This window comes from Ictidomys tridecemlineatus, chromosome Y (assembly GCF_052094955.1).
Source record: "Ictidomys tridecemlineatus isolate mIctTri1 chromosome Y, mIctTri1.hap1, whole genome shotgun sequence".
Taxonomy (NCBI): Eukaryota; Metazoa; Chordata; class Mammalia; order Rodentia; family Sciuridae; genus Ictidomys; species Ictidomys tridecemlineatus.
In genome coordinates, this window is record NC_135494.1 from 25,394,163 (window position 1) to 25,413,509 (window position 19,347).

Consider the following 19,347-nt stretch of genomic DNA (forward strand, 5'->3'; position numbering starts at 1 on the left):
GCCTCTCAGCGAGGCCATGTGGGATGCTCTCTCCACCCTCCCGCTTCCTGCGCTCCCGGGTCCCTTTGCTGCTGGCTTGCTCTGCTCCTTTTGTGGATTTAGCTTGTGTTCCCAGCCTTGTTCTTTTGTTCTGACTTGTGGTCTCTTCTGTGCTGGCTCCCAGGGGATGAGGCTGACATCTCTGGCTGGCTCCTCCTCCTCTGGGGAGAAAAGTCCAGAGCAGAGGGGCCATGGGAACCACAGTGGGGCAGGGGGACAGAGCTGTCGACCTCAAGGCCACCCCTTCCATCCTGCTTGCCTTGGGTCTGAGGCCACAGCCATGGGCTCTGCAGAGTGGACTCCAGGTCTCATTCCCCTGGCTAAACCAGAACCTCTCACTCCTGGAATTCGAAGTCGAATACATACCAGAGTGCTGCTGCCATACCCACAGGACCAGCTCTTCATCCAGAGATGGGCGTGGATAAAGGCAGCCAGAGTTCACTGTGCCACCAGCTCTGCCTCTGAGGCCCCCATTCCCTATGGCAGAGATGGCTTTTGGGGTACTATCTGGCACCTTGGGCCCTCAACAGTGGGGTCAGGTGGCCCATCTGGAGAACTCCTTACGCAAGGTGTCCAAGGCTGCTGGGGGAGGCAGCCCTACCTCCATGTCTGCAGCCCCTCTCTCAGCACATCTGCCAGGAGGAAAAGGAGAACTTTAAACATCTCTAGCTAATTGCAGATGACAAGACAAAGGCAGTTTGACTTCCCATTATTAATCAGCAAACCATACTAATTAGTGAACATAAGGACAGTTCATGCTTTTTTCTTTAAGTGCAATTAATATCACAAGGAAAGAAGTCCCGGGCCACAGTCCTGTCACTAACACACCTCATCCTAATTAGATATGGCTAGTGGTGGCTGAAGAGATGAAAGTTTTCATCACAACTATAAAAAGTCCTCAAATATTTTATATACTTGAGAGAGTGAGGATTGAGAGTTTATTTTCTGGTTTAAGAGGCATGACACCCCTCACAGCTTGATGTAAATAAGCATCTGTTTCTCTCAGTTTCCAGTCTCCCCCAGTGGGGTTCTTCTTTGGCTCCTACTCCTCACTCCTCACTCCCACAAGAGCTCTGAGGTAGGTGAGTCTGTCCCAGGAATGTGCTGTGGCTGCAGCAGAGCCAGGGCTCAACCAGCCCTCCCGTCACCCTAGTCTGCTCCCTCCACAGTCACCTTCATGTACGGAGGCTGCTTGCCCTGGGTAGAGAGTGTTCTACAGAGGGTCCCACGTCTGGGACCTCCAGTAAGGCAGCCCTGTGTCTTGTGTGAAGGCCCTGGGCATCGGGCCCTCATGTGCAGGAGTGTGCCGTCTCTGGAGTCCACTTGGTTTCTTGGAGCCTCAGGCTTCTTGTTATGTGCAAGGAAGAGCTGGACTCATCCTAGTTGGCCTTGCTGGTACACTGTCCTCCTTGGTGCTGATGCCAGGTTGGATCTTGGACCAGAAGCAAGCTGGTTCTTCAGTGTTTGTGACTGTTACCTGTCCATCACGATTCTGCTCTTGTCACAACCTGCCAGCTCGGCCCCCACCGCCCAGCCAGTAACTGTGAGCCCTTCCTGGTAGGGAGACTGGCAGAGCAGTTACTATATGCGAAGGTCCTGCTTGTGACTGGGCACCAGGCTGGAGAAAATTGATGTTGGTGAGCTCTAGAGGAGAACTGACTGCAGGATGGATGGGTGACACTGAAGGCTAAGGGCTGTCCCCTGGTTTGGGCAGCCAGTTCACTTTATGCCACACAAAGTGTGTCCCAAGTGAGTCTGGAGAAAGGTTTGAAGTCTGAGTCTCTGGCCTCCTTCCACTGGCCTCCCTCCCATCCTCGGAGTGCCCGTTTCACACCTAGAGCCTCTCACGTGCACACAGGAGCAGCCCTCCCTGCAGTGTGGCCACAGGCAGGCACTTTGCTTGCTGAGTTTCTATTTATTTTAATTTTTATTTTTTTAAGTATGACATAGAATCTTTGTTTTCATTTTATTCTTAGCTTTATTTTATTTTTAATTGTTGTTTGTTTAATTAGTTATACATGACAGTAGAATGCATTTATGCACTTTGATATATCATGCACAAATGGGGGATAATTTCTCATTTTTCCTATTATACATGTTGTAGCTCCCTGAACGTTCACTGCCTCGTCCCCAAATTGGAGGGAGAGGAAGTTCCTTGGATGTCTGGCAAATCTGCCTGAATGTGTGCGTTTGAAAAGACCCAGGCCTCTTAGTGCAGCATTGCTGGGGGTGACCGTAGCCTGGTCCTCATTGGGCGCCATGGAGCTGGCACAGGGCTCTCTTCCTGTGCCCATTAGTCTGACTTCTGCCTTTAGTCTTATTTCTGGCGTACATGTCAAGGCTCCTCGGTGCGAGGGAGGACTTTTACAGACTGAGGCAGACAACAGGTTCCCTTTAAGCACCTCTTGCATTCAGGCTAAACTTACCTGATGCAGTATTTACCAAGTGCCTCTTCTGGATCTCACTCTGAAGGTTCAGGGAGGCTGTGACTGTGTCTCAGGACTGTCTCCCTGCTATAACAAAAATGCCACACATTGGGTGGCTTAAAGAAATATAAGGCTGGCAGTTTTGGAGGCTGGATATCCAAGGTTAAGTGTCTGGTGAAGCTCCTCCCTGGTTCTCGCTGTTGCTTAGTATGTTGAGAGGGGTGATCAAGCTCCTGGGCCCCTTCCTTGAGGGCACTGGTCACCCTTCAGGATCTTATCATCTCCCAGAGGTTCCTCCTGAGACTACCGCCCTGGGTGAGATTTTAGCACGTGGATTTGGGACGTAGACAAGCAGTCTGGCATGTTCTCATCTTGAGTGTGGTCAGCCTGTGTCTTCACCTAGTCCTTGCCACCTGGCAAGGGCATACCCATACACGCTCCCTCTTGCGCTGACCCCCAGCCCCTTGCCTGCTCTGAGTAGCCCTCTTCTCACACTTCTCGTGCTGTCCCTTCTCCTGGAATGTGCTCAGTGTTGCAGAGTCCAGTTGTCCCTTCAGGAGAAGATGTACTTCGCCATCCCTCTTCCCTGCTAGTCCCTCCCTTCATGCAGACATGCTCTTTTTTTTTAAATTGGTTGTTCACAACATTACAAAGCTCTTGACATATCATATTTCATACATTAGATTGAAGTGGGTTATGAACTCCCAATTTTACCCCAAATGCAGATTGCAGAATCACGTCGGTTACACATCCACAATTTTACATAATGCCCTATTAGTAATTATTGTATTCTGCTACCTTTCCTATCCCCTACTATCCCCCCTCCCCTTCCCTCACGTCTTCTCTCTCTACCCCATCTACTGTAATTCATTTCTCTCCTTGTTTATTTTCCCATTCCCCTCACAACCTCTTATATGTAATTTTATATAGCAACGAGGGTCTCCCTTCATTTCCATGCAATTTCCCTTTTCTCCCCCTTTCCCTCCCATCTCATGTCTCTGTTTAATGTTAGTCTTTTATTCCTGCTCTTCCTCCCTGCTCTGTTCATAGTTGATCTCATTATATCAAAGAAGACATTTGGTATTTGTTTTTTAGGAATTGACTAGCTTCACTAAGCATAATCTGCTCTAGTGCCATCCATTTCCCTGCAAATTCCATGATTTTGTCATTTTTTAGTGCTGCATAATGTTCCATGGTGTATAAATGCCACATTTTTTTTATCCATTCATCTATTGAAGAGTATCTGGGTTGGTTCCACAGTCTAGCTATTGTGAATTGTGCTGCTATGAACATCAATGTGGCAGTATCCCTGTAGCATGCTCTTTTAAGATCTTCAGGGAATAGTCCGAGAAGGGCAATAGCAGGGTGAAATGGTGGTTCCATTCCCAGCTTTCCCATGAATCTCCATACTGCTTTCCAAATTGGCCGCACCAATTTGCAGTCCAACCAGCAATGTACAAGTGTACCCTTTTCTCCACATCCTCGCCAGCACTTGTTGTTTGACTTCATAGTGGCTGCTAGTCTTACTGGAGTGAAATGGTATCTTAGGGTGGTTTTGATTTGCATTTCTCTGACTGCTAGAGATGGTGAGCATTTTTTCATGTACTTGTTGATTGATTGTATATCCTCCTCTGAGAAGTGTCTGTCTGTTCAGGTCCTTGGCCCATTTGTTGATTGGGTTATTTGTTGTCTTATTTTCTAATTTTTTGAGTTCTTTGTATACTCTGGATATTAGGGCTCTATCCGAAGTGTGAGGAGTAAAAATTTGTTCCCAGGATGTAGGCTCCCTATTTACCTCTCTTATTGTTTCTCTTGCTGAGAAAAAACTTTTTAGTTTAAGTAAGTCCCATTTGTTGATTCTTGTTATTAACTCTTGTGCTATGGGTGTCCTATTAAGGAATTTGGAGCCCGACCCCACAATATGTAGATCGGAGCCAACTTTTTCTTCTATCAGACGCAGAGTCTCTGATTTGATGTCAAGGTCCTTGATCCATTTTGAGTTAACTTTTGTGCATGGCGAGAGAAAGGGATGCAGTTTCATTTTGTTGCATATGGATTTCCAGTTTTCCCAACACCATTTGTTGAAGATGCTATCCTTCCTCCATTGCATGCTTTTAGCCCCTTTATCAAATATAAGATAGTTGTAACTTTGTGGATTAGTCTCTGTGTCCTCTATTCTATACCATTGGTCCACCCGCCTGTTTTGGTACCAGTACCATGCTGTTTTTGTCTATTACTCTGTAATATAGTTTGAAATTTGGTATTGCTATACCGCCTGATTCACACTCCTGCTTAGAATTGCTTTTGCTATTCTGGGTCTTTTATTTTTCCATATGAATTTTATGATTGCTTTATCTATTTCTACAAGAAATGTCATTGGGATTTTGATTGGCATTGCATTAAACCTATAGAGAACTTTTGGTAATATCGCCATTTTGATAATGTTAGTTCTGCCTATCCATGAACAGGGTATATTTTTCCATCTTCTAAGATCTTCTTCTACTTCTCTCTTTAGGGTTCTGTAGTTTTCATTGTATAAATCTTTCACCTCTTTTGTTAGGTTGATTCCCAAGTATTTTTTTTTTGAGGGTATTGTGAATGGAGTGTTTTTCCTCATTTCTGTTTCAGAAGTTTTGTCGCTGATATACAGAAATGCCTTTGATTTATGCGTGTTGATTTTATATCCTGCCACTTTGCTGAATTCATTTATTAGTTCTAGTAGTTTCTTTTTTTAAATTTTTTTTTAAAAAGATAGAGTGAGAGGAGAGAGAGAGAGAGAATTTTTAATATTTATTTATTTTTTTAGTTCTCGGCAGACACAACATCTTTGTATGTGGTGCTGAGGATCTAACCCGGGCCGCATGCATTCCAGGCGAGCGCGCTACCGCTTGAGCCACATCCCCAGCCCTGAGTTCTAGTAGTTTCTCTGTAGACCCTTTTGGGTCTTCTAGGTATAGAATCATGTCATCCGCAAATAGTGGTAATTTAAGTTCTTCTTTTCCTATTTTTATGCCTTTAATCTCTTTTGTCTGTCTAATTGCTCTGGCTAGTATTTCAAGGACTAAATTAAATAGAAGTGGTGAGAGAGGGCATCCCTGTCTTGTTCCAGATTTTAGAGGGAATGCCTTCAACTTTTCTCCATTCAGAATGATGCTAGCCTGAGGCTTAGCATAGACAGCTTTTACAATGTCAAGGTAAGTTCCTGTTCTCCCTAGTTTTTCTAATGTTTTGAACATAAAGGGATGCTGTACTTTGTCGAATGCTTTCTCTGCATCTATCGAGATGATCATATGGTTCTTATCTTTAAGTCTATTGATGTGGTGAATAACATTTATTGATTTCCGTATATTGAACCATCCTTGCATCCCAGGGATGAATCCTACTTGATCATGGTGCACAATTTTTTTGATGCAGACACGCTTTTTTCATACTGCCTTTGTGGGACATGATCGTCATCACCACCACCATCATCTCACCATCGCATTTTCCTAGGCACAGTGATCTTAGGGTAGCCAGTGTTTGCTGCTGCACATTTTGTTCCAGTCACATACTCAGTGCTCTGTGTGGCTTATTTTACCATGACCCTCCTGGCAAACCCGTAAGTTGGTCAAATTGTGGTTCCAATTATTCCGAGGAGGGAACAGGCTCAGTGAGGACTGTGATGTGCCCATGTTTACATAGTTAGGAGATAGCCTGCTGGAGCTCAGTCCCAGGTGCCTCCAAACCCTGGGAACCCTGTACTGCAGCCATGAGGTGCCATTTCTAAGTGTCCTGTGAGCTCCACAGAAATGGGGGATCTAGTAGAACTCAGCCTCCGAGCACGGGCCAGGGCCAGGCCAGCAGCTGACTGATTAGATGTGGACATTTAGGAGCAGGTTGTCCATGCACCTCTGTCTCTTCCCATCAGGTCAGCAAAGGTCCAAGACCCTGTCACCTTGCAAGGGTGCACTTTAGAAACAGTAGTCTGAAGTTGTTACCTTAGCCCAGAAAATAAGTTTCCAGTGGCTTAATTTCTGGCCCTTAGCCATAGAAGGTAGGTGGATCCCCACTCACCTTCAGAAAAGTAGAAGAAAAGTTCCCTTGTGGAAGGAGCCCTGCCGCCAGGACATAGATTCTGAGTGGCAGAGCCCTATGCTGTGTGTGGTGTCTATTCTGTGAGACCTTTCTGTGGTTTTCTTTTGCAGAATCACCCTAGGCATCCTCATGGTTTCTCTTTCAAGTAAACTTCAGAGTCAGCTTCCCAGGGTTCCTAGAAACCCTGTTGGAATTGTGTAACCCATGGGCTGACTCCCATGAGGTCTTTGCAGTATGGACACCTCATGTGCTTCTTCCCCATGTTGGCCTCTCTGTCCTTCCCTCCACCTGGAGGTTCTTGCCCCTCTGTTAGGTGTACTTCTGGTGTGTGTCCCTTGGCAGATGCACTCCCAGGTGTTTGTAGTTCCTTTTGCTGGCAGGTTGCTTGTTTATAACCCCTGCTGGGCTTAGGGGAGGGAGAGGAGAGAGGAGGAGAAGGTGTATGCTTTAGCAGAAAGAACCCCTGTGGATTCTACCAGACAAAAGGTAAAAAGATTTAGTCTATAATCACAAAAAGAAGAATTGGTTAATTTATCTTTAGAAAGCTGGGAGTAATTCCACCAAGGGGCGGGTCTTGCCCTCATCCTAGTTCTAGGTACTCAGTGCTTTGTGATTTCAACTCTGGGCACCTTTGGTGGCGCTCTCTGCTCAGCTCTTTTCCAGCTACCAGTTTCATGCTGTGTCAGCCTTCAGCACTTCTCCTCTGCTATGCTGGTCAAGCCCCCAGGCCCCTCACTCACTGTCCTGAGCTCCCTCTTGGGGTGGAGTGTCTCGGAGAGGGCAGGTGACCCTGCCTGGTGCAGGAGCAGTTCTCCTTTCTCTGAAGAGCCTGCCCTGCCAGCTTTTCCAGAGTCACTTGCCTTCGTTCCTGAGCCCTGCCAGCAGCTCCTCCTGGGCATGACTTGCCCTCCACACTGCTCCGCAGTCCCAGTGTTGCTTGATCCTTGTGCACCTGGGCTTTCCCTCCAACCAGGGAGCATGGGGCCATGTGGATGCCTGTGTCAACTGCCACTAAGCTCCAGAGAGCCCTTGCCAGGGTAACCTATGCATGCAAGGTCTTCCAAGGACATGGAGCCTCCGGATTAGAGCAACTGCTTGGTGGGGAAGCTCCTTTCCATAGGGGCTTTCATGTTCAGTTGCTTCTCCTAGGTAGATTTCATTGTCCTGCATCCAGCAGGCAGGAAGTTAGCTGCAGACCCTCGCTTCTTACCTGCTGTTCTAGGGAGGAGGCACCTCATTGATTCTGGTCAAGCATCAGAGTCAGTGGAAGCACATGTGCACCGACTTCACTCATCAGGCCCTGGAGCCATTGTTCTTCGAGGGCGGATGGGGTGGCAGGAACCCCCTTAAAGCCTGTTGGCACTCCTCCATGTGCCAGGTAGCACTGCTTCTAGACATGCACTGCTGTTGATTTTATTCTGTTTCACCTCTCAGTACTGGCTTCCTCCAAGTCTCGACGGCTCTGCCTTCTGCTGCCCTAGAGCAGAGGCACAGTTGGCTCAGGACTTATCTGTCAGTGGCCATGTACCTACCCCAGACCTTCCAACGCTGACAGTACAGCACTATCCATCCCTTTGGAGCTTAGTCACTCTGCTCTGCAGAGGCCTCCTCCCTAGGGTGGCACCAAGGACCACTTCAGAGCAACGAGCTGGCTGTCCCGGGTGGAAACTATTGGGTTCTAGCGGGGCTTCTTTTTCTGACAAGCAGTTATTTCCCAGCTCAGGGACTGGCTGTGCTTAGCTGGTGGTGTCTGTGTGAGCTGTCACTGGCTATACAGCCTCTTGTAGCCCATGTCTCCCTCCAAGCTGGAATGGAAATGGTAGCGAGGGCTTAATTTAAGATCCCTCCCTCACCTTACCAAGAAGCAGAAGCCTCTCCAGAGACCCTCCTGGTGATGGGCTGGATGTAGAGCAGGATGGTGGCCTCTGGGCAAGGTTCCTATCCTGATCTCAAAATCACCTCTTGGAGACATGAGCCATTTCTTCCCAGATTGTGCCCTAGGGAGCCCGTTGTGGCCTCAGGGCCTTCTAAGACCCAGCACTCGGTGTCGCCAACACTCCAGTGGTATTTATCACAGATGAAGACTCACATATGTCGTCGAGTTCCCTATTCAATGGTCTTGGCATCCTTGTTAAAAAGCAACTGAGTCAGGCACAGTGGTGCATGCCTATAATCCCAGCGACTCAGGAGGCTGAGTCACGAAGATCGCAAGTTCATGTGACACTGCATGGGTGTGTGCACATGGAAGAGCAATGCTGCCTCTGGTGCCCAGCAGTGGTCATGTTAATTAGAATTGCTGTTGAGTGTGGGGGAGCAAGTTGCCCAGCTTTTCCACTGGTTATTACTTTGTGGAATTAGGTAAGGCCTCTGGGATCAAACCATGCATCCTCTCAAATTAAACTGGAATACACAGTCTCTATTTAAAGATTTTGCCATGTGGGGGAGGCAGCCATGAGCACTATTAGCATTAAAGTTCCATGAAGCTTTGGGCCTAAGGGCACAGCTGGCAGGCTAGGCCTGCGCAGAGAGGAGGGACCTATGGACAGGAGCACCAGGCAGGTTTAGGGCACTGGGCTATCATGACCTAGGGAGGCTCCTGGGCTCTGTGCTGGTGTGGGCAGCTCTCACAGGAGTCCATGCCTGGTTCTGCTGCAGTCTGGGTTTTATGCCATCTGCTTGGAAAGCTCCACCTTAAAGTGTTAGCTGTTTCCTGCTTTGGGTATCTGGACTGTCCTGGCTTTGGCCCCACTCTCTACTCCTCTCCTAGAAAAACTGCAGTTGTCCTACCTGAAATTCAGTTGTTTTCATCTTATTTGCATGTACCTTTGGATTGTGTAAATCAGATTCAAAATCTGGTCTGTAAGATCAACCAAATTGATAAACCCTTAGCCAAAGCAATCAGGAAAGAAAGTGGGAAGACAGAAAGTACCATATCAGGAGTGAGAGAACTAACACTCATTTTATGGTTTGTTTTTTTTTTTGTTTGTTTGTTTTCAGATTGGAGCCATCCTAGTGGGTGTGAAGTGGTATCTTATGGCTTTGATTTGCACCTCCCTGGTGGTCAGCGTGTGCCTCCATGCCTGGCTCCATTGCCCATTTTTAAACTGGGCCATCTTTTTGTTGATGAGTTGCAGGAGTTCTTTGTGCATTCTGAATACTAAATCTTTGTCAGGGTTATGATTTTCAAATACCTGCTCCCTATCTGTAGTGTGTCTTTTTATTCTCTTGATAAAATGCTTTGGTTATACAGAAAGTTTTAGTTTTGATGAAGTCTTATTTTATCATTTTTTTTTCAGTGCCATATCTTAATAAGTCATTGCCTGATCCAAAGTTAGGAGGATTTACTCCTATGTTTCCTTCTAAAGAGTTTTGTAATTTTACCTTTTACATATAGGTTTTAATCCATTTTGAGTTAATTTTTTAATATGGTGTGAGGTAGGGGGTCTAACTTGATTCTTTGTATGTGGATGTTCAGTAGCCTCAAAACCATTTGTGAAGAGACTCTTCTTTCCCTGTTCAGTGGTCTTGGCATCCTTGTTAAAAAGCAACTGAGTCAGGCACAGTGGTGTATGCCTGTAATCCCAGCGACTCAGGAGGCTGAGGCATGAAGATCGCAAGTTCAAGGCCAGCCTCAGCAACTTAGTGAGGGCCTTAGCAACTTAGTCAGACCTTGTCTCAAAATATAAAAAAGGCTGGGGATATGGTTCAGTAGTTAAGTACCCCTTGGTTCAATTTCTGTGTTATGGTTTAGGTCTGAGGTGTCCCCCCAAAACTCACATGTGAGACAATGCAAGAAGGTTCAGAGGAGAAATGGTTGGATGGTAGGAGTCTTAACCTCATCAGTGATTTGATTCACCTATAGGGATTAATTGAAGTGGTAGGTGTGGCTGGAGGAGGTGGGAGTTGGGATATGGCTACAGGGTATATATTTCATATCTGGAGAGTGGAGTCTTTCTCTGCTTCTTGATCACCGTGATGGGAGTTCCTTCCCTGTACCACCCTCTCCCGCCATGATGTTTAGCCTCACCTCCAGCCATGAGGAATGGAGCTGGCCTTCTGTGGACTAAGACCTCTGAAACTGTGAGCCCTCAAATAAACCTTTCCTCCTCTATAGTTGTTCTGGTCAGATCCTTTAGTCAACAGCAGTGAAAAAGCTGACTAAAACATTCTGGTACCAAAAAACCAAAACAAAACAAAATCAAGTGATCGATCATAGGTATTTAGGTTTATTTTGGGACTCAGTTCTGTTCTGTTTATCTTTCCTTATTCTATTGCCGGATTGTTTTAATCACTGTAGCTTTGTACTAAGTTGGGGAAAATCTGTCAACTTTATGTTCTTTCCTTTAAGATTGTCTTGGCTATTGAGGGTCTCTTGCAGTTCCACATGAATTTTAGGATAAGTGTCCCCCCCCAATTTCTGGAAAAAAAAAAGTTTTCATTTGGGATTTTGACTGGGGTTGCATTGAATCTGTATGTAACTTTGGGGAATCTTACTGTCTTAACAGTAATAGTGTTCTAACCTGTGAGCATGAGCACAGAAAGTCTTTACTTATATTGAGGTTTTCTTTTAATTCCTTTCAGCAATGTTTTATAGTTCATAGCATTACAAGTCTTTCACCATCTTACTTAAACATACTTGTATTTTATTCTCTTTGGTAATATTAAAAATGGAATTGTTTTCTTAATTTCCCTTTTGATTTGTTCATTGCTAGTCCATAGAAATGCCTCTGGATTTTTTTATGTTAATCTTGTATTTTACAGTTTTGCTAAATTCATTTATTAGTTCTAATAGATTTAATTTTAGAGGTTTTTTTTGTTTTTTTTTTTTAACATGTGAGATCAATGTTATCTATAAGTAGTTTTTACAGTTTGAATGCCTTTTTTTTTTTTTTTTGCCAGTGACCCTAACTGGATTTCAGAACAGTGCTGCATAACCATGGTAAAAATGAACATCCTTTTCTTAATCCTGATCTCAAGAGAAAACTGTCAGTCAGTTTTTCATCATTAAATATGCTGTTAGCCATGTGTGCTCATCTTTGTCCTTTAACATGTTATGGAAGTTCCTTTCTATTCCTACTCATTGAGTACTTTTATCTTCAAAATGCATTGGATTTTGTCAAATGCCTTTTCTGCCCAGTTGCCCAGCCCAGCCCTTTATTTAAAATAAATAAATAAAAATTTGTAGTTGGATAGCATGCCTTTATTTAATTTATTTATTTTTATGTGGTGCTGAGGATCAAACCTAGTACCAGGCAAGCGCTGAGTTTCTTTTTCCATGGAGTAGTCTAGTTGGACTGGAAAACTCTGACATGTGGATCTCCATCTTCTCTATGACTTGTTCTTGTGTGTGACTTGGCCTGGCAGGGTATCCCTCGATCCTGTTGGCCCCAGCATCCCCCTTGAGAATGAGTAAGTTGTAATGTCCCCTTCCTTGCCTCCTGCACCTGCAGTATTAGGGGTAGCAACATCTGTACTGGTCCTAAGTGTGAGTAAAGAGGAGAGTGATCTATATGTACTGTGTGTGTCAGTGTATGGACTTGGGCACAAGGTCACCAGGATTCATGGCAACGTCCCCTGCGCCTGTGGGGCCGCTGCACTGCAGCCGCTCTCAGGACTGCTGGCTGAGTGGGTTCTGCAGGAGCTGCCGACACTTGCACCTCCTGCCATCCACACAGGTTTCTGCAGTGATGAGTAGCTCGTGGCTGAGTTCTGAACAAAAAGAACTGGTACTTCCTCAGCACGACTACAGCTGCTGCTCTGAAGAATGTGCTGATACTAACAGTGCACAAGAACATATTTTGTGATTTTTACCAAAGGCGATGTTTCTCGGGCTAGTCTCAGATAATTATAAATAGCTTTGGCACCAGTGTGAATGTTGGCAGGACGTTCAAAAGTTGTGCTTAGTGCAAGACAGGTCTTCCTTCCTCAGGTATGTCCAGTGCATTACGGGTGGACTGCTTGGAAGTGCCAGTGGAGACCCTTTCTTGTCTGAGTGAAGCGCTGTCCTGTGAGCCCCTGTGTCAGCGCATGCAGGTTTAGGGTTGTTAGGAAGGCTGCCGTGTGGCGCAGGCTGGGTAAGTGCTGAGTGCTGTCATTCCAGCTATTTCCACAAACTGTGCTCTTCAGCTTTTGGGCCATTGTCCTGATTGACATTTTTCTCATCCATATGGTAATGGTTTGGTCTGGGTCAGGAGTGAGCAGACTTTGGCCCACAGGCCAAACCCAGCCTGATGCAATTTCTGTAAGTAAAATTTTCTTGGAACTTAGCTGTACTGGTTCACTAGCAGCTTGTGCACTGCATGAGCAGAGACCATGTAGTCTGCAAGATGGAATCCATAGGCCCTTTCCTGCAGAAGCTGTCTGACCCTGGTCTAGGTGATACATACAAGTGGCAACACCTTCAGTTTCGGGTTTGATGTCAACTGTAAGCCTGGGCTCTTGTGTCTGAAACTAGAGCCAGAGTCCTGCCACCTCTACTGAGGCTTCCTGAATAGGGCCCCTAGCCTGACAAGACATAGCATAATGTGGCGGGGTCTGGGTCCCCCAAGACCTGGCTCTTGGTAGACCCAAGAGGAGCTCAAGAGGCAGCACTTGTCGCTGTTGCCCTGCACACACCCAGGCCCATTCTTGCCCAAACAGAAGCTATCAGTTGAAACCAGAGTTTGGGATGAAACTAGATTCTTCGCTTCTGCTAGGGTGGGTGGGGTCTGCATAAGCTGAGGGCCTCTGTAGCTGAGAAATGGGTTGCAGTTCTTAAATGGTGGGCTCTGCCCTCCAGTGTTACAGCAGACCTCAGCAGCTCACCACCAATTTCTTTATGAGTTCTTGTCTCACATATTTGAAGAATGAAATCCACTGATGAGGATGAGTGCAGATAAGAGTAGGATTTATTCAAGTCTGAGTAGAAACAGAACTTCCAAAGAGTGAGAGGGGACCCTAAAGTAGTTGCTGCTTGCATGTGCTAGTCAAGGGGTTTATATAGCACTTGGGTCAACGTAATTAGTCCAAATTAATGTTATTCAGTGTTTGGAAAAGTATCAATGCTACTGGTTAGCCCTGCAATCCCATTCGGGTCTGACCCACTTCTGTTTTCCCTGCCACTCATGGGGAAGAGGAAGGTCAAGGTCGGCAAACCATGAATGCACAGGCTTTCTGGGCTGTGGTGCTATGTGGTGCAGGTGTCTGCACTGTGCCTGGGCTGGGGCACCACAAGATGACAGGTCATCATGTCCTGGCTTGCTGTGCTCTGATGTGGCGGTCTCTGCAGGGCCACAACCCATGCTTTCCACCTGTGCTCCTGCTTACCTGGGCCACCATTCTGCAGCTCAACCATTGCTTTATTACCAGTTTTTGGTGGTGATTAATGAGCAGGCTAAATGACTTGGTGGCTAGGGGGGGCCATAGCAGAGGGATACCTTTGCTTCATCCCGGTTTATGAAACAGGTGCCCAGGGGAGACAAGGGACCCTGCTAATGGACCCTCCCTGCAGCGTGGTCAGAATCCACAGAATAGGCCACGATTATGAGGCTACCCACCCCCAGTTACATCTGTCCACGCTGGAGGCAGAGAGGCAAGGTGGTGAACTGGCTCCAGGAGCCCATCATCCCCCAGACACAGCTCGAGGAGTTTCCTCATGGTATTCTGCTGCTGGGAAGCAGCATAGGAGGCACGCCATGTGCAACTCCATGGGCCACCCGAGTGTATCCATGCTGCAGCCTTCGTGGTAGTGTGTGTGCTGTTAGGTTCTGCCCATGCTGGGAATGTGTGTGTTTCGTGTTTACTTATGTTTTGGCAAACAACATATGAACTTGGTGCAAAGTGAAGAGAGGGGAGAAACAGGAATAAGTGGTCTTCTGCCAGCCCCTGTCCTCCAGGGTGTTTGGCAGATAGGTTCGTTTGCTGGCCTCTTCAACTTGCTGTCTGACTTCTTCCATAAGCAGCCCTGTGATAAGGCTCTTGGGCCCGTTTTAGGGAATAGACAAAGCAGAAGCCAAGAAAGTTCTCTGTAATTTGCATCTGGGTGAATGGTGGGCCAGGTCTCCATTTCTCCGTGACTTCACTTTTTCTGTCATTTTCAGAACAGCCTGTCTAGGCTCGCTGAGCTCTCCCTGGGGACGGGCATGTTCCTTCAGCGGGTCCTGAAGACCTGTATCCTGTGTGGCTGCTGGCAGGGACATAGTGGTGGGTGAGGAGCCCTAGTGGTGGAGCACATGGGTGCCTGGTTTCAAAGGCTGGTCAGCCTCCCTCTCCCCTGCCAGCCAACCTGGGTCAACTCCTGCTCCTGAGTCAGAGCTTTCAGCACGACATAGCCCCTGGTGTAGTCCCCAAGGTGCTTGAGCCCAACTTACTGAGGGACTTGCTGCTACCACATTGGTCACTGCCCCAGGGCTGCAATTGCCAGCTCTTTTCCACGGGCCCGTGATTCATTTGGACCAGGCACTGTTGGGAATCATGCCTCTTAATCTAGAAGAGCCTGTCAGAGAAAGGAATATCAATTTGTATATTAGCCTCAGAGATTGCAGTTGGGCAGCACAAGCCCTCTCTTTAGGAGATTAAATTTGAGTGGAACAGGAGACATTCAGGGTAATGTGCACAAATTGCTCTTTGGCCATGGCAGGCAGTGAGCCCCTGCCCCTGTGCCCTGCCTACTGTGTCCATGCTCACCTGGTGGCCTGTGCTCAGGCCCAGCCTGTTAAAAACCTAAGAATATCGCTTCTTTGGGGTCTTTGGCAGGGAGGAGAGCTTCAGTGTGGGGCTGTTTGGTTCTAAGGCATTTGGCAGAGTCTCTCAGAAGGCACAATCCAATTAGTCCTTGTGTTCACTGTTCTTTTAAACCAACTCTAAACACAAGTTTTTCTCAGTGAAGTATGAAATAGGTAGTTGCAGCCTGCAATATTAATGCATTTTCAATTTTTTCTGTCCTTCGTTTTGGCCAAGTAATAGCAGCGTGGATTAGCTTGGTGTGTCTGAAAGAAAGCTGGTAATGGATGCTCTCTTGGTGTAGGCTGGCCTTCAGAGTGAGGGCAGGTCCCCTGGGACCTGAGAAGCCTCATGTGCAATGTACTGGGGCCCAGAAAGGAAGAAAGACAGGCCGTGGCCACACTCAGCGTCTATGAGTTTGACTGTATGAGTGTGAGAGCTCTAGACAGTGAGTGTAAGAGCGTGTGTTGGATGGGGGAAGAAGGCCTGGGTCACCATATGGGGCAGGGCAGGTTCATCTGTTGTCTATCCCCTGCTCGAGCCTGTGCCCTGACCCAGGGCCTGTAGTCTAGGGTTTCCCACTTGGCATTGAAACCTCGAAGACAGGTGGTCTCATCCACAGGTGGCGAGTGGGGTGCAATCTGTGAGAGCGACCCCAAGGACCTTGTGTTTACCCTGCACCCACCTGCCCAGGTGTGAGAATCCAGCTGGCTTGGTTATAGCCTCTTCTGGGCCTGCCCTGTGGAGCCCCCAGATTGTTGCTGAACCTTAGTGATAAAAGGACAAGGAGGAGAATACGGGGCATCTCAGGGCTTCCTTAGCGTGGCCCTGGCTGCACAGCCAGCAAAGCCCCATGGCCGATGGCAGGTAGTTAACGCTGAGAGCTGTTTGCTGGGTCACTGGGAACCCTCCTCAGGTCTCATCTCAGTATCTTTCCACACATTGCCTCCCTTTTAAAAACTGGTAGGTTTAGATTGTTTCTTAAATGGGGTGGCTAGTGTGTTGAGTCTAGGTCCTCTCTTCCAGTGCTGGCTCAACTCCCTGCATGTGTACTCTGTCTGGCAGAAGCGACAACGGGAGCTAGACAGTGTGTCTGGGCATCAGGCTCCTGGGAGGAGCTGGTGTCCCAGTTCACCCTGAGGCTGGACGGAGGAGTGGGCTGCAGCTGCAAACCTGAGCCCTGGGTGTATCTCGATGGCCACTGTCTCACACCGCGGGACTGGAGGAGGGTGATAGAGTTGTGAGCCAGCATGGCGGCGTGGGCAGGGCGGGCCTGTGGGTGTGTGAGGAGATGGATTGTCTGACAGGGCTGGGGAGGTTTTCTGGTATAGGCTCAGGGGGAAGAGAATTGGCCCAGTGAGAAGAACAGAGCTGAGCATGTGTTAGTTATGAGTCTAAGTTACAGATTAAAATTAAAGGGCTCCATGTTGGTGTTGAACATAAATCACTCCATTTCCGGAAATCATTCAAAAGTAATAAGAATGAAAACCAAAACAACAAAATAAGAACAGAGCTAAGTCCACACCCTAAGCAGAGACAGGTGGCCCCGAGTAGAGGAACACGTAGCAGCATGTAGGTATGGGCACAGGGAGCCGCCAGGGCACGGCGCGCAGAAAAAGAGCTTAAGAGGCTAAATGACGCTCACCTTGCTGGACAGGACCTCATGAGAGGCAAGAACAGGCCTTGGTGAAGTGGGTCCCTTGGCCCTGTGTGGCTCCCAAGATAGCAGGGAGCTGTGTGAGGGGCCCCTGCACCCTGTGCCTGAGCAGAGAAGAGTAGTGGTCGCTCTGATGAGAGTTCACAGCTTCCTCTTCTTGCTGGAGACAAGTAGTGGCTCTTGATTGAATTCACAACACAATCAACAGGTTGGATTAAAGAAAAGAAAATGGCCCCAGCCCCTCTCCAGTGTGACCTCATGCTAAACTGGATGTGATAAAAGTCATCTTGCATGATGAGCAGTGAAAATCTGGATGCCCATTTATGAGACAGAAGGAGAGAAGCAGGAAAAGTCACAGAAAAAGAAGTAGACTTCGAACATGAGATTGTATGCACACATTTTGCCAAGAAGTAAAAGCTCATGATCCAGTAGAGTGTGAGTGCCCCCAAAGCCAGAGGAGAAGGCCATGGACCTGAGGGCCTTGAACAGGAGAGGGGCAGGAAGGCAGGAAAGAGGACAGACTGGAGGTGCACAGGAAGGTAGTACCCCCGGGAAACCCGCCACAAGAGCTGCACGGAGTTAAGAGAATAGTAGCAGTGTACCTGTTACACGTTCTGGTGTCAAAGGGCTTGGATATTTAGTAGAAAGTATTGAGATAGGAGAGGAAGGGAGAAATGGGTTTCTTATCATTAGTAGCTGAAATTGAAGACATACCCTAAGGAGAGCATTGAGTTGTTGAAGTGTGTTTAACTGGGTGTTAGTGGTTTCCAGAGGAACAAAACCTGTCGATTCATTTGTCTGCCTGGAGAGACTAGTGGTTTGATTGGTTATGAGGGATTGGCTCATGTGATACGGAAGCTAGGAAGTCCTGTAGTCGGCATCTAAAAACTAGAGACTTAGAAAAACTAGTGGTGGAACTCAATCCAGGTTTGAAGGCCTGGTCCACGAGGCTGAGATGTCCCAGCTTAAACTGGGAGGCAGAAAAAGAGAGCCTCACCTTTTCTTGGTTCTGTTTGGCCTTTGGGGGGTTGGATGCTGATGCTCATGTCAGTGTCAGGGAGGACAGTCTTCTGAGTCCACTGATTCCAATGCTGATCCACCCCGTGGCCTCAGAGACACACTAGGATGTGAGGTTTCACCTGGGCACATCTGGCTCAGTCATGAAATTAAAGTGACAGACACCACAGAGGTGAACAAGAGATGGGCCAGACAGACACTGCACAGGACATGTGATGAGCACAGCCTAACACGGGGCGGTATAGGCACAGTACCAGAGAGCCTCTGCTATAAGAGCAACCAGTAAGAAAAATACAAACTGTTCTGAGTATCAAAACTTAACACATAAAACAGTAAATAAGATTAGAATGCCACGGAGGGATACAGTTTTTATAAGACAGGAAGTACAAGAACATACACAGAAATAGACACACATATATCAAAATATAGGTGGGTTAAACTCTTCTATTAAAAGGAAAAGACTTCCTGATGAATTACAAAGCAAAACCAAGAGGCTGAAACATGTGGGTTGTGGGGCCATCTGTTAGTCCTAAACACAGAAGCAGGGGTTGTCGTTTTGGTCATGTTCAAGTCTAAATTCCAGCCATAAAGCAGTGTAGAATACAGGATGGATATCAGTGTGCCAGAGAACAGCGCCACTGTTTAGGAAACTGACATGTGCAGAGGGGCAGGGAGAGACGGTTGAGGATGTGAGCAGCAAGTGAGTTTACCTTCTTGTCTGTGACATAGCAAGTTGTATTGTGAGTCCCCAGTCCCCAGAGTTAGAGGACACATTCTTTAAAGAGTGTTCGTAGAAAATGTCCATAGATTAATCACACATTGGGTAATAAAGAGAAGCTTTATAAACTTTATAAACCTTTGTAAATTCAAATAAAACCTCTTCTAATGGTGATGTGACGAAATTTGAAGTCACAAACAAAACTAGAAAAAGAAAAGGCTCCTATTGCTTGGAAATTCAAAAACAAAACAAAGACAAACAGAACAAAACATTCTGTCTTAATTCTTGGTTCAAAGAAGAAATGCAATTCAAAAGTGCGTAAAATCTAGAAAACAATTGTATTGAAAGCAGTCCTCATCAGAGCCAGTGGAAACATCTAAATTCATGGTTTAAATATTTATACCATGGGACAAGAAATCATGAATATACATGGACTAACCTCCAGCTGCAGAAGTCAGAGATGCAGTAAAAGAAAACCCCAGTAAGACAAAAGTTAGGAATCTAATGGTCAAAGCAGTGGTTAACAGCAGAGCAAGAAGTAGTAGAAATAATAAGAGTCCAGGTGCCTGTTACTTGAAATGAAGCCAATAAAATAGATGAATTATTAACAACTCGAGTAAAATGTAATAGCATCACCACCCAAAATAAGAAGCAGGACTAATTATGTTCAAGCTTCTGGCTGGGGAAGGCTTAGAAAGCTTCCGGTGCTGAGGACT